General features: G+C 40.3%; 1 long non-coding RNA gene across 1 annotated transcript in view; it reads left to right on the top strand.

Annotated features, from left to right (window-relative positions):
- Window positions 1-1,021, top strand: part of LOC115292905 — an 83,524-nt gene extending 82,503 nt beyond the window's left edge. Inside the window, exon 3 of the long non-coding RNA XR_003909216.1 lies at window positions 921-1,021. This is a non-coding gene — a long non-coding RNA (uncharacterized LOC115292905). The remainder of the gene's footprint in view (window positions 1-920) is intronic.
- Window positions 1,022-15,405: the final 14,384 nt, after the last annotated feature.

Genomic DNA, 15,405 nt, shown 5'->3' with positions numbered 1-15,405 from the left:
CCCGTTTTGGTTTTCTTCTTCAATATTACCTTGGCTATTCAGGGTCTTTTGTGGTTCCATACAAATTTGAGAATAGTTTGTTGTAGTTTTGAGAAGAATGTTGGTGTAATTTTGATAGGGATTGCATTGAATATGTAGATTGCTTTGGGTAGTAATGACATTTTCACAATGTTTATTCTCCCGATCCATGAACAAGGAATGTTTTTCCATTTCTTGGTGTCTTCTTCAATCTCTTTCATAAGTTTTCTATAGTTTTCATCATATAGGTCTTTTACATCCTTGGTTAGGTTTACTCCTAGGTATTTTACGGTTTTTCGTGCAATCATGAATCGGATCAGTTTCTTGATTTCTCTTTCGGCTGCTTCATTATTGGTGTATAGGAATGCAACTGATTTCTGTACATTGATTTTGTACCCTGCAACTTTACTGAATTCACGGATCAGTTCTAGAAGGCTTCTGGTGGAGTCTGCCAGGTTTTCCATGTAGAGTTTCATGTCATCTGTGAAAAGTGAAAGTTTGACTTCTTCTTTGCCAATTCTGATGCCTTTTATTTCCTTTTATTGTCCGATTGCTGATGCTAGGACTTCCAGCACTATGTTAAACAGCAGTGGTGAGAGTGGACACCCCTGTCGTGTTCCTGATCCCCCATTGAGGATGATATTAGCTGTGGGCTTTTCGTAAACTGCTTTTATAATGTTTAGATAAGTTTGATTTTGGCCCTCAAATAATATGTAGTCATAACCTACAGGTGTTTCTTTGAGCACTAGACTTTTAGAGCATTAGAAATCATGTTAAGAATTTATTACATATATGTGGATGTATTTTTAAGATAACAATGTTCCTATTAAACTCTAAGAGGAATATATAGCATTGAACATATTTGCTAGAGAAATTATACTTTTGTGTTTGCTCATTTACAGGACAGCTAAGTGGACACAGGTTCCATGAGAAATCTTTGGGAGTGGCTGGTTGGAGCATATGTGCGGATGGATTGAGCAACCTACGTAACACTCCGGCCAAATGCTGTAGAGTCTTTTTTACTGAAACAAACAAGATCAAGAAACCACTGAGAAGGTAAGTAGAAATGAACTTACTCTTTCAACAGTGTGTGCCATAGCCTCCTATAGCTGGGACTATGCGTTTAATGAGAACACAGACTCAGACTCAGAGGATTCTATGCAAAGTTTCCTCCCTGAATGCATCACCGATAATTTTGTAGGAAATCAAGTCAATATCACATCCATCTTGCTGTATCTGCAAAACGGGCTAGAACTAAATTCAGAAGATACCACCTTTATCCTGTGTCATGCCAGTCCTTACAATGAGAGAATAGAGTCATAGAAAGAGCCAGAACTGAAGGCAGCAGTTATCTGAAAAACCTTCGTATTGTGGAGGCAAGATCTCCCGTCTGTGGCCCTTTTATGTTTTCCTGCAGTGTTGCCAATTCCTAGACGTGGCTTTGGCTCACGCACTGCACACACTTCCACTTTGCAGCTGCAAAGTAAATGAGGGGCCAGGAGGGGGAGCAGAAGTTAAGATCTTTCAGGCAGCCCACCATCGATGAGAAAATGATTAATGCTGATGACATATGGAGGAGTAAACAAGGCCAGACAGAGAACACTGCCAGCGGGTGCCCGAGGATAAAGAGTGGGAACTTCCAGAATGAATTATAGGACAATAACTGAGGAAAATCCACATGTGTAATTTATTAAAATGGGGGAACTGTAGTAAAAGATAAACTATTTCTCAAATATAAATGGAAGTGATGGGTACATATGTTCCAGCCAGACAATGATGCTTCCTTGTGTCGCTATTAGGAGAGAAGAATGAGGCTTGGCAAGTGTGTGTGTTAATTATCCATGGGATTCACAAAAATAGGCGACAGTTTCCAAGTGAATAGCTCTCCTATGGTAAAATGCTCACTGATGATTTTATTCCAGTGTTTCTCTTTCTTTTCTCTCTCTCTGTCTCTCTCTCTGTGTCTCTCTCTCTCTCTCTCTCTCTCTCTCTCTCTCTCTCTCTCTCTCTCTTTTTTTTTTGGCAACTTTTCTCCGCTAGGAAGCATGGGGCAGACCTAGGTAACAGCACTATTGAACATCAGAAATTTCAAACTTTCTCCATATTTTTCAGTCCTGCAAAGAGGCAGGCATGAAGGATATGGTTTCAGGTGATGGGTATCTGCTCCATTTTGCACAAAAGGGTTTTAAATTTGCCCAAGCCTAGTCTTGAAATACTCTCCTAATGGAAAATGCTAAGCGAAAAAGAAAGCACTAGGGACAAATAAAAGATAGTCACATGATACCAATTGTTAAATACTGATTTTTTTTTCTTGTCTAAGGTTACCTCCCTGCATGCTCACTGGCCACTGCAAACATGCTTCGGTCTTTAAATAAGCGAGTCACATCCCCATCTGGGTCTGCCCCTCCCTCACAGTTAGGCTGTAAATATGTTGACTTATGAATAAATCTATGCATTTTATAGTATGTTATGCAAACGTGCTTATGGCTGTAGTATTACACAGACCTCTCTTCAGAAAAGAATCTAAAAAATTCTTCTGTGTAAGTGATAAGATAATTATCAAACAGTTTTGTCCCTCTGCAAACCTATGTGAACACCCTTAACCTTTTTGGTACATCCAAGTTACTCGGTCATTCTGGCTTTGTTGACTCCTCTCTGGCTCCCTATCTCGGGGAACAGAAAGCAAACAAACAAACGTAAATAAAAAATATTTTCCACTCAGACAAGGATTATATTCTGGATATCATGTCAACCTTGGAATTGTAGTTGTGCTGTCAAGTGCTTATGTATTTCTGCATCTTCAGCTTGTCAATGATCTTAGAAGCAAAAATACTCAGGAGTCTTGAATATTGTCCACCACCCACCCTCCTACATTCCTCTACCGGCCATGACTATGTTACCTCAGCAGGTCATACAGTCCATGCTCAGAGAACACTCTGGTCCTGACGGCAAAGTAGTATATCTTCTTAGTTTTCAAAAACCTGAAAAATATAGTGGAGGAAAAAGAGGGACTTATTTTTGCCAGTGCTCTCTCTTACCGGGTTTGTGAGTCAGAGTCTGAGCTTCCTGTCTGCAATGGAAGCTAACTTATTATGACTCTCTCTAAAGAGTGTTTTGAAACGGAAGGAGGTATATGGCATTTACACGCACTTGCTTCAGGGTCTGGCACCAAGTAAGTGGTTAGTAACTACTGTGTGTCTTTATGTCTACAGAAAACTTTATTATGCCTGGCCAACATGGTGATTCTTTAAAACCTCTTTCTTTCCATATACATGTGGCAAAACCATGTCATGGGAAAACTGGTAAATGGGAAATAAAACAAAAATAGCTTCCTGCTATGCATTCCATAACACATAATAGTTTAGGATATTGTTTCCAGTCTTTCTCCTTTAATAACATGATGTTTCACTTTCTCTTGGTAATTACTGTATGCACACAATTTGGCCTATTCCTTTTCTTCTGTTAGTTTCAATATTAGTATCACAATTATGTGATATTAATAGCCACAGAGAAGTTCATATCAGAGAACCATATTTAATTTTTTTGAGAAATTCTTCTCTTTGAAAAGTTAAACATTTATTTAGGACAAATGCACTTGCAACACCGACCCTTTGCATATCTATTAAAGATGAGTTTATTGGTGTGCACCGTGAACGGGTGTTATTATACGACATCTTTGCCACATGCTTTTCTTTTTTTAGTTCATCCGTTTGGCATGAAGCAACTATTAAATCATCTAGCGTTCAACATGTATTCTGTTTGCAATATCTTTTAGATAGAATAAATGCAGTATACCAAAACGATAGCACAAAGCCTTGAATACACTAACAAATGCACTCTACGTGGAAATGATGGATTTTACCTGGAAGTAAATTACTCATCTGCCAGGATCTCCGAAAATATTAACCAAGCAAAAATAGTTGCTGAGAATACAGTACAGTTTTTGGCTGACTTTTTTTTCTTGAGAAAATGTTTTGAGAAATTTATCAATCAAAGATATTTCTATTTCTCTCCCCACTCTTGGTAAACACTCTCCACTGAAAGATGTTTTCATCAGAGGTCCATGAGCCATGCTTGGGGTTCATGGTTGGACATTGGAGGTTCCATATATTGCTTAAAATCTTGTGCAAAATGAATTGTACCTACGGGAATAGGTCCTGGGAAAGGGACATTAATTACTTTTGTCAGAGGACCCAGTGCTGAACTTGGTGATACCTTAGTTTCCTTCCAAGTATGAAAGGATATGGTCTTTGATGGTATGCCGGCTCACTCTTGGTTTGAAAATGCGTGCTCCCAGGGCTATAGGAAATGTGTCCTACCTTCTGCTTCTGCAGGGAAAGAATCTGGGCATAGAGCTGGAAGGCAGCTACAGTTCCCTGATATCATAAAGAAATGGGTTGGAAGAGGGTGCTAGGAAACAAACAAACAATGCCAGGCCAATTCCTCCCCCAGTGGCAGGATGTCCAGGCCACATATTGCAGGTCCTTTTCCCCTTCCTCACACTAAAATTGTACCTCTGTTTGGAGGGGTTTACAGCTTCTGAAAAGGAAGGAATGTGCCTAGTTGTTCCAGAATTTTATTCTCTTCTTTACAACTAGCAAAGAGCCTGAAAACATACTATCACCCAGAGAAATGAGCCCAAATCAATAAATTGTAAATAATTTACACTTCTTTCCTTGTATTTTTTAACATTATAGGATCTGTGCGTGTGCTTAAAAGAATACAGATTGTTTTTTGCCTTTTCCATTTTGTCACGTTAAAAGTATTTAAATTGCGAAGATAGTCACAGAAGGACGTTTTCTAAAAGTCAGAGAGGCTGTGCTGTCTTTCTAGAACATAAGATCAGATACAAGGATCATCAGATTTTACTTTGGTGCCAGAAATTTCCAAAACTGTGTAAAAAAGCAAACTAAACATGCGTATGCCAAGGTTGGTGCCAGGCAAAGAGGATTACTTACTTTACTTCATTTCATCCTTATAGCAAATTGAAGAAGTTGCTATTTCCAGTCTTATTTTATTTATGGGGAAGCAGGCCTAAGGACAGTAGGTGACCTGCCCAAACCTCAATGCTAGGGCTTGGCAAAGCTAAGAGTTACATCCAGGTGGTTCTGATACCATCATCTTTACTCTTTTTGGATCTTACTTCTTCTTTGGATACACTGGAGATTCTTTTAAGGTCCCATGCCAGAAAATGTATATGGCGGTATGCTTCATGGGAATAGCAATGGCAGAGACTGGGTGGTTTTTCGAGTTGCAGTCAAGGATGGAAAAATCTTACTGGGCATATATCACCTTGGTCAGTCCAGCGATGGGGTGGAGAGCAGAAGCAGTTGCTGTGAAGGCCTGCGAGGTAATGCTTTCACCACTGGATTGGGGAACTGGGGTTTTGCAAATGATTGCTCTAAGAGAATGACATCATCAATGGTTGAGTTTATTCTCCTGGCAAAATGGATCTACTTATCTACAAAGCTTATTGCTTTAAATCTGGACCTACCCGTACTTTCATTTCTCTAAAACATCCCTCCAAGATGATAACTTAGTCACTCATTCACTCCTGATGAGTCTCCTCTCAATTTGTTTATGGGTGATTTCAGCTGTGGGGAGTCGACTGGGGTGCAGAGATGTTATGAACACCGGTATGCCAAATCCTCCATGGACCAGTGAGGTCCTCTGGCTAAGCCAGTTCCCTAAGTGTGCTCAGGACAATGAGGTGTGCATTGTAACAAAGTGAGCATGTGTCTCCTGTTTAGTTTAGAAAAGAGGTGTATCAGAGTTGATAGTTGACCATGCTAGCTTTCACAGTGGTGCTGTTAATGATGCGTTTTCAGAACAGCCTGGCCCCGGACGCACCGTTGTTCATGGTAAATTAAGGGCAATTATTCTTATGGGCATTGGGGAAATAAAAGAGGTACATATTTTTTTATTCTCTTCCTTCCTTCTTTCTTCTCTCCATTTATGCCCTTCCTTCTTCCCTTCCTCCCTTTTTCCTTTCTTTCTTCTTTACTTCCTTTCTTCCCTCCACCTTCCTCCTTCTCTCTCTCCTTTCCTTTTTCCTTCTTTCCTTCCTCTTTTTTTCTTTCTTTCTTTCTTTCTTTCTTTCTTTCTTTCTTTCTTTCTTTCTTTTCTTTTCTCTCTCTCTTCTTTCTTTTCTTTTTTCTTTCTCTTTCTTTCTTTCTTTCTTTTCTTTTCTTTTCTCTCTCTTCTTCTTTCTTTTCTTTTTTCTTTCTCTTTCTTTCTTTCTTTCTTCCTTTCTTTCTTTCTTCCTTTCTTCCTTTCTTCCTTTCTTCCTTCCTTCCTTTCTTTCTTTCTTTCTTTCTTTCTTTCTTTCTTTCTTTCTTTCTTTCTTTCTTTCTTTCTTTCTTTCTTTCTCTGAACAACTATGTTTGTGTTAGAGATGAGTTTGGGAAGGCAATGGTCCAATCCAGGGGCTGGCACTCTTTTTCTGTAAAAGGTCAGACAGCAATTATTTTAGGGGTTGTGGGCCATATGGTCTCTGTCTAAAATAGTCAACTCTGTTGTTGTAGCACAAAAGCAGCCATAGACAATACTTGAGCAAATGAGTGTGGCCGTGTTCCAATAAAGCTTTATTTATGGACAAAGAAATTTGAATTTCATGTAACTTTCAACATCAAGAAATATTCTCCTTTAGATTTTTGCCCAACAATGGAAAACTGTAAAAACTTCTTAGCTCACAGGCCTTACAAAAACAGGCACTGGTCTAAGTCTGTGTCAAATGCCAGCTCAGACTGACATGTGCCTGGCTCTGCTGGCTTGAGAGTTTGGCAGTCAGTGTCTCCCTCAAAGACATTGCTTCCGCCCAGAGATCTCTTTTCCAGTTTGTACTTCATGCTTAAAATTCCCCAGAATTTCTTTCATTTGCTCAGCATCCAGATGGCTCTGAGTCTTAAGACTAAACTCCTCTGAATCCTCTTTATGAAAACTTTTAAAATGTGTGCCCTCTAATGGAATATCATAGAGTTCATGAGGCATTTGAATATTTGGGACACTTCTTAAAATCAGAAATGTGTAGGCGGTCAGGCTACAATGACTGTCGTTTTTATGACAAGAATGTTTTGAGAAAGGCAACTATGTGTGGAAAGCTTGAAGAAAAGGGAAGGGGCTGCAGGCAATATGGTAAATGATGGGATGGGGCCTAAAGGTGGGAGGAAGAGCATAATATTTTGTGCAGCAAGCTCTACAAAAGGTTTGTCCTATAGGCTACTTCCTTAAACCCCACACCTCTAATTTGAAATTTATAGGTGAGAAAAGAAAGGAGCAGAGAAGTTAAGTAACTTACAGCCCATAACCAATGGGTAGATGGGAGAGGACTTGAATCACTCCGAATCCCATAAGAGCTACTTCCATAAAATTATATTTGGGTGCACATTAAGGAGTAGACATCATTCTTCTCTTAAGGGGTTTACATTTACATAAAAGAATAACAAGGCAGTGTAAATCATTAATGGTTTCAGGGTTGTGGAACAAAATGGTCTCTGAAATCAGCCATTCTACTCTTGCAAATTTCTCCTATTAGATAGATGGCTAGGAGCTTGGGAATAAATGCTCTTTTACTCAGCCATGTATTTGCCATCATGCCATGGATTAGGATGAACGAATGTCTCCTGATGTTATTGCGGTCACACAACAGGTCAGAGGAAACAGGGTTACTCTTCGTTCAGGAGGGTGGTTTCCCGGATTAGCAGTGCCCCCGCCTGTAGGATATCCACAGCCACAGTTTCACGAAGTGCTTCTAGTCCTATAAGGAATGTATGGCTTCTTCCTCCCCAGGTAAGGCATTATGGTTGTAATAGCATCTTTGGAGAATCGATTCTTGTTCCTTTGCTGCTCTGGACTTAATCCTTTAGAAACATTCTCAACCTTCCAGCCTCCCTGCCATCTTACCAGCACTATTATTCACTCAGGAATCTGCCTTCCATGGCTCTTTGCTTCCTGTCGTGCAGAGTGGTCTTCCCTGACTTGCCAAGGAAGTGTTCACACGTGTGAGTGTGTATTATCATGCCCACTGCTTGCCTCTAACACTACATTCTCACAACTACGGATCTCCCTTCTGTACATGAGTGGGATGACAGGGCAGAGGAAGATGTGGGGGCCCTGAGGGCACATGCGGTTATGGCTTTGACGACTGACTGACTGCCCAGTCATCATCACATGCTCACCAGGGTTGTGTGTTTTAATGGTACCGTGTCCCAGAGAGACTCGGAACCCAGTGAGAATGAGAGGCTTCCCCACGTGAACGCTAGCAGCAGGAAAACAGGGGGGAGATTCCTATGCATGATGTGGTAAATATTGGGACAGAGGAAGTTGAACAGAAGAGACAAACTTTGGGACCCCAACCTCATTACTCCCTATGAAGCTAGAAGAAGCTGGAATATGGAGGCGAAGGACACTGGTCTTAGAGCTAAGAGACTGAGGACATATCACAGCTAGGTCACCTATGCAACCGTTAGCAAGTTACTTTGTGTTTCCACATCAATATGTAAGAGATAATGACACCCTCAGTTTAGGATTGTTGAGAATGCTAACGGAAATGGCAATGGAGCTTAAGCAGCCGGGTTTATCATCTTGCACAAGCCCTGTAATTTATTTTATAGTAAAATTGTATGGGTATATTTAAAACAATGTATACATTTTAGACACAGCAAAATCTGGACCCTTGTTTGTTTCACAATTTTTTTTTCTTAAAACACATTTAATATGAGATAATAGGAGTATACAAGATCTTAGGGCAAGAGATGACCTACTTATGTTTTTTAAGTTTATTTTTAGTGAGACAGAGACAGCATGAGCGGGGGAGGAGCAAAGAGAGAAGGAGAGAGAGAATCCCAAGCAGGCTCCATGCTGCCAGCACAGAACCTGATGTAGGGCTCGATCCCACGAAGCCGTGAGATCATGACCTGAGCTGAAACCAAGAGTCAGACACCTAAGCAACAGAGACACCCAGGCTCCCAACATACTTATTTTTTTAACCAACCTTAACATAACATACAAACACACAAAATATAAAGGAGAGAAGACATTTCTTTAGAAATCTAACATCATAACAAAAATTCTATCTATTTAATTCAATTATATCATAATATGTATATATGTGTCCATAAAGCATCTTGTATATAGTTGTTGCCATAATTCATTTATATTTCAGCTATCACTGTGACCTGGAAATAGATCTGAAACACAAGAGAAGTTAGGTTAATATAAAAGTAGACACTTCATTTATTTTAATAATGAATTAGAATTACGTCTAACATTTACTAAGCACTTGCCATTTGATGAGGATTGTTTTAAGTATTTGAACAACGTTAATTACTTAATCCCCAGAAAGACTTGGAGGGAGAATTTTCATCACTGTTTTGAATATCCTGAGGGCATATAGAGGTGCAGCATAGGTAAGCCACTCCTCTGTCCTCACGCAGTTCTCGAGGGGAGGAGCTCAAAGCCAAGAGGTCCCACCATAGAGGCCAAGTCCTCACCCACCATGATAAATTGCCCACTGTAAGGAAAAAGAAGACACATTATAAGGGTCAAGGTAAGAAAGATGAATAAATTTGGGGTGGAAAGAGTAATGCTCTTATTATGAATTTAACTTTTAAATAAGTAAATAGTGTGGTTTTTGAATGAAGGCTAATGCCAGGTCAATGGTTGAGAGTGCACTGGAGCAAGGAGAAGACGTAAAGAGAAAAGTAAAAAAAGTCTGTAGGGAAACAGTAGGATTTTTGGATACTGCTAGTTTGAAGGCTATAAACGTAAAATAGAATGATCAGTTAGCATCATTTAAGGATTTTCACCAGCAACTCTCAGCTCCTTGAGCGTTTATCTTAGGCAGGTGCATTTTTCAGGGATCTCCAGAGAAACAACACAACAGAGATGTATATGAATGGAGATTTGTTTAGGAATTGGCTCAAGTGATTATGGAGGCCAGAAAGTTCCATGATCTGTCATCTGTAAGCTGGAGAGCCAGGAAAGCTGATGGTATGATTTCAGTCCACCTACAAAGGCCTGAGAATCTGGAAGGCTGAGGGATAAATCCTAGTCTGGGCCCAAAAGCCTGAGAACCAGGGATGCCTGGTGAAGGGGGACAAAAGATGGATGTCTCAAGTCCAGCATCTTTCCTTCCTCTGCCTTTTGGTTCTATTCAGGCCATTAAGGGATTTGCATGATACCCACCAGTGTTAGTGAAAAAGATCCTCTTTATTCAGTCTACTGATTCAAATGCTGGTGTCTTTTGGGGACACCCTCACGGACACACCCAGAAATAATGTTTAAGCAGAAATCTGGGTATCTTTTTGCTACGTCAAACTGATACATAAAATTATACCTTAAAGCAGGCATTTAAGTTTTATTCATAGTTGGTTATTGCCTGATAATTATATCAGAATGGAGACAAGAGAAGAGGAATTAAGAATGTGTTCAAGGTATTGGTTATAGTTTTGAACCATAAACTCTGCACTAGGCAAAGAGAGATGTGAGGGCATGCCAGGGCATGAATAGTTTTAATGAGGATAAATTATCAGACTAGGGGACCAGAGTTTGTGAGCTAGCAAAACCCAAAAGAGTGACCTGAGATTAAAATTCTAGATTCTGAGGCTTTGAAAGAAGTGATGCCATTGTCGACAAGAATATGTGGGTTTGGGCTTTTCATGGGAGTGACTTAAGTAGGAATTTCCAAAGAAAAACATTGCTTTTGAAGAGGTCAAGGAACTGAAAAGCTAGGGCTTCTGCAGTGATAAAAATAGTAGAAAGAATAGTTAGTGGTAAGGAAGTTGCTGAGCCAGTTTGTAATACTGTCAAAGGCTTGAAGGAAAGTAATCAGAGACTGGTGAACGATAGTAGGTCAGCTGTCAGAATGACGTGTGTTTCAAAGGATATGAAGTTTTGATGGAAGAAGGTACAACAAAGATCTAGAATAGAATGATATTACCAGAAGGCAGAGGGTCAGGCAAATGGGTGAAGGGGGGAGAGAGAGAGATTCAGGCTTGTGGAAGGAGTAAGTCACAGGAATAAAAGAAGTGTAAGGAACACAGCCAGTGATACTGTCATAGTGATGTAACTTGACCGATAGTCACTTCACTTATGGTGAGCACAGCATCATGTATAAACTCATCAAATCACTAAGTTGTACAGCTGAAATTAATGTAACATTGTGGGTCAACTATATTCAAATGAAATATTTAAAAAGTTAATTTAAAAAGGATAGAATGATCTTGGAAAACTGTGGGCTGTGGGCCAAAGCTGCTTATACCCTCCCCCTTTTTTAAATCTTTACTTTTGAATGAGACAGTGTGAGTGGGAGAGGAACAGAGAGAGAGGGAGACATAGAATCTGAAGCAGGCTCCAGGCTCTGAGCCATCAGCACAGAGCCCGACGCAGGGCTCCAGCCCACAAACCATGAGATCATGACCTGAGCCAACGTCAGACGCTTAACTGACTGAGCCTCCCAGGTGGTTCCAATAGTTTTACTAAAACCCAGACAGACCCATTCATTTATGTGTTGTCTATGGCTGCTTGAGAGCTACACCAGCAGAACTGCCCTTTGATGGAAATTAATTCTTGCGAAGTTGAAAATATTTACTAATTTCATCATGTATAGACAATATTTGCCAACTTCTGATTAAAACACAAAAGTACTCTCAGTGCCTGGGTGGCTCAGTCAGTTAAGCGTCTGACTTTTGGCTTCAGCTCATATCATGGTCTCAAGGTTTGGGAATTTGAGCCCCGCATTGGGCTCTGTGCTGCCAGTGCAGAGCCTGCTTGGGATTCTCTCTCTCTTCCTCTTTCTCTGTCCCTTTTCCATTTGCTCACAGTCACTCTCTTTCTGTCAAAATAAATACATAAACTTTAAAAGCAAAATAAAACAAAAGAAAGCCCCCCCAAATAACCCCAGAAAATTAAAGTACTATTAGAAATATGTATTGCACGTTTAAGCCCCAAGTTACCTGTAATGCGAAGGGGAAATACTTCTATTTGAGAGAACTGCAGAAAAAACTGCATGCAGAGGATGCCTCCAAGTTTTTGTGAGACTGTGGTGTTGTAGAGGAGTTGTTTCCATTTGAATTTTCTCCATTTAACAAAAGTCTAAGGAGAGAGAGCCACTGATGCAGTTTCAAACACCGAACAGTGTCATCGCGGCCCAGAGTATTTTCTGGCTTTCTCCTCTGCCATAGGTTTTTCACCGCATTGTCTCAATTTTTAAAAACTTTTTATATTTATTTATATTTGAGAGAGAGGCAGAGAGAATGAGAACGAGAGAGCACATAAGCAGGGAAGAAGCAGAGACGCGACAGAATCTGGAGCTGGCTACAAGTGCTGAGCTGTCAGCAGAGAGCCTGATGTGGGGCTCCGACTCATTAGCTCGAAATCATGACTTGAGCTGAAGTCAGCTGCTCATCAGACTGAGCCGCCCAGAAGCCTCTGCACTGTCACAATTTTAAAACAACATCCATATCCAGGAAGCTGGAGGTGGGTGTGGGTTGGCAAGAAACTGACCTCTCTCAAGTGGCTCTTACTTTTCATCAGTGAAGTAAATTCCCCAAAAGTCTCTCTGAAGGCTTCTCTTACTGAACCAATGGTTAAATTTGTATCAAATGGATAAACCTTGCTGAAAAGAATGTCAGCAAATCCACTACCAGGCAAAGGTAAAGGGGAGAGCTATGACTGGCTTAGAGTGATACAACTCATTGCTATCTGAAACCATTTGGAATTTAATAGCGAGAAGATGGAATGGGAGCCATGTGTGTCACAGATTTTAGGGGACCTTAATCTTCTTTTGTGTTCCAAGTTTCCAAACGCATACCAGAGACATCAGGTAAAATGGAAAAAAGTGGTCAGATCCTTGAAGGCCTAAAGCTTTGTAAGGCTAATAATCTGACTGCTGGTGGATGCCTCTGGTGGTTTCGATTGGATGTGCCAGCTAAAGTAACGAGGGTGACAGTTGTGATTGGAGTGGGCCAGTTAGACTCTCAGATGATGGCAGCCAAGCCGTCCAAGTTGTAGTTTAAAACAGTGCTACTCAAAGAGTGGGCAAATTTGTTACCTATCCACAGTGAGATAAACACATGATGTGAGGATTAACCTTAACATTCAGACTCTTTTATTGCAATGGTACATTGCTGGGTATTTTGATTATATTTTCAAAAAGTATTGAGCTATAATAGATTAAGAGGAAAACAACACCAAAAGAAAAAAACAAAACAAAACCAGTACATTGTTCCTTCACTTAATAGTTTGAGAAGACTAGCTTACCTAGGATATTTACCAGGAGGGTCTAGGCCACTGTTGCGTTCTATCTATACAGTTGCATCTTCTACAATGTCTTCAAGGAGAGGCACCTTTAATGGCACACAGCTCTGAGAGCTCAAGGCCTGGTTCATCTCCTATTCGGTTGTATCTTCCTTTTGTTTTACCTTTAGACTTTCGAAATGATTCATATTTCTTGGAACATTCTTTGCTCATTGCCATTCCTCCTTCCATAACTTCATGTGGCCAAATCTCAGTTATCCTTAGTAATTCAGCTTAAATGTCACTACGTCCTGTGACTCCTGGCTCTATAGAACAAGTAAATGACCTCTGCTCTGAGTCTCTCTGTTCTCTCTGTGATTGTTTGATTATAAAAGTAGAGACAATACAGTCGGGAGAGGGGAATCCCTCAAAAATTAAGCAGAATTACCACTTGATTCAGAAATTCCATTCCTAGGTAGATACTCCAAAAAACTTGAAAGGAGATATGTATTCAGACAGACACATGTGCATGTATATTTATAGTAATGCAGTAGCCCAAAGGTCAAAACAACCCAAATATTCATCAGCTTATGAGTGATTAAATAAAATGTAGTATATACACATAATGGAGTATTATTCAGCCAGAAAAAAAAAATAGGAATTTTTGATACGGGCTTCAGGATAGATGAACCTTGACAACATTATGTTAAGTGAACGAAATGTCCATAATAAGTGAGTCCGTAGGGATGGAAAGAAGAGTAATGTTTGCTAAGGGTGGGGGCAGGGAAAATAAGGTATAACCGTTCCAAAGTTTCCTTTTGGGAGGGTGCGTGGGTGGTGATGGAAATGTTTTAGAAGTAGATAGAGGTAGTGATTGAAGGGAATTGTGAATGTACTAAATACTAAGTGCTTCTGAAGGCTTCACTTTAAATTGGTTAATTTCATGTTATGTGAATTTCACCTCAGTTTAAAAAATTTTTTTTTACATTTATTTATTTTTGAGAGAGAGAGAGAGAGAGAGACAGAGCAGGAACAGGGGAGGGGCAGAGAGAGAAAGAGACACAGAATCTGAAGCAGGGTCTAGGCTCTGAGCTAGCAGTCAGCACAGAGCCCGATGTGGGGCTCAAACCCACCAACCGTGAGATCATGACCTGACCAGAAGTTGGACGCTCAAGAGCCACCCAGGTGCCACAGTTTTTTTTTTTTTTTTAATTGGAGGCAATTCTTCACCTCTCCTTTACTCAAACCCTTTACAGTGTTACTTCGAAACTCCACCAATCTAGGAATGGAGTTTATTTCTCTACCCTTCAGTCTGAGTGGTGCCTGTGACTTGAGTTGCCTAATCCATTGTAGCAAAAATGACAGAAGCGACTTCTAAACCTGCACTTCTGCTCCCCATGAATCCGTAGGATCCTGTCTCCATCCCTAAAATGTCTTTGGGGGGAAGAGAGACACAGACCTAGCCACCCCCTTCACCTGGCTAAGGTTGGCATAGCACTGCCCAGACCTGAAGATGTGCCAAGCCTATTTGTTGTTGGATGGCACTGAACTTTTGTCCTAATAAGTAACTGATAACTTTCTTCATAGTCATGATCCCCGGTCATGATCAAAATCACTTTTTAACTATAAGTTCTTGCTAGATCTATCTATTTCGCAACACTCTAATTACTTGAGGAAAGAACTTTTGTCTGTCTTGTTAATTTTTGTACAGTACCTGGTAGGTGGTGTGCATTTTGTAATACCATACGGAATGAATTAATTAATGAGTATATGCTCATTTTTTAGCAATGATATTTGAGCCCTAATGAAATTGATAACATAAGCTCAGGGTGATGGTTAATTTTATGTGTTAACTTGACTGGGAAATGGGATGCCCAGAAATTTGACTATCCATTATCACTGGGTGTGTCTGTGAGGGTGTTTCCAGAGAAGCTTAGCATTTGAATTGGTGGGTTCAGGAAAGAAGATTGTCCTTCTCAGGGTGAAAGTGCATCTTTCAGTCTGATGAAGGCCTGTATAAAGGAGGGAAGGAGAATGTGTTCCTTCCGGCTGACTGGGTAAGCTGGTTCTTCTGTCTTCTGTTCTTGGCATGGGACCCACACTTCTGGCTCTCAATCCCTTGGACTCAGATTGAACTATACCGTCAGCTTT

The sequence above is a fragment of the Suricata suricatta genome, chromosome 5, assembly GCF_006229205.1.
Source record: "Suricata suricatta isolate VVHF042 chromosome 5, meerkat_22Aug2017_6uvM2_HiC, whole genome shotgun sequence".
Lineage (NCBI taxonomy): Eukaryota > Metazoa > Chordata > Mammalia > Carnivora > Herpestidae > Suricata > Suricata suricatta.
The sequence above is the reverse complement of the archived record's forward strand: the minus strand, read 5'-3'. Positions and strand labels throughout refer to the sequence as shown.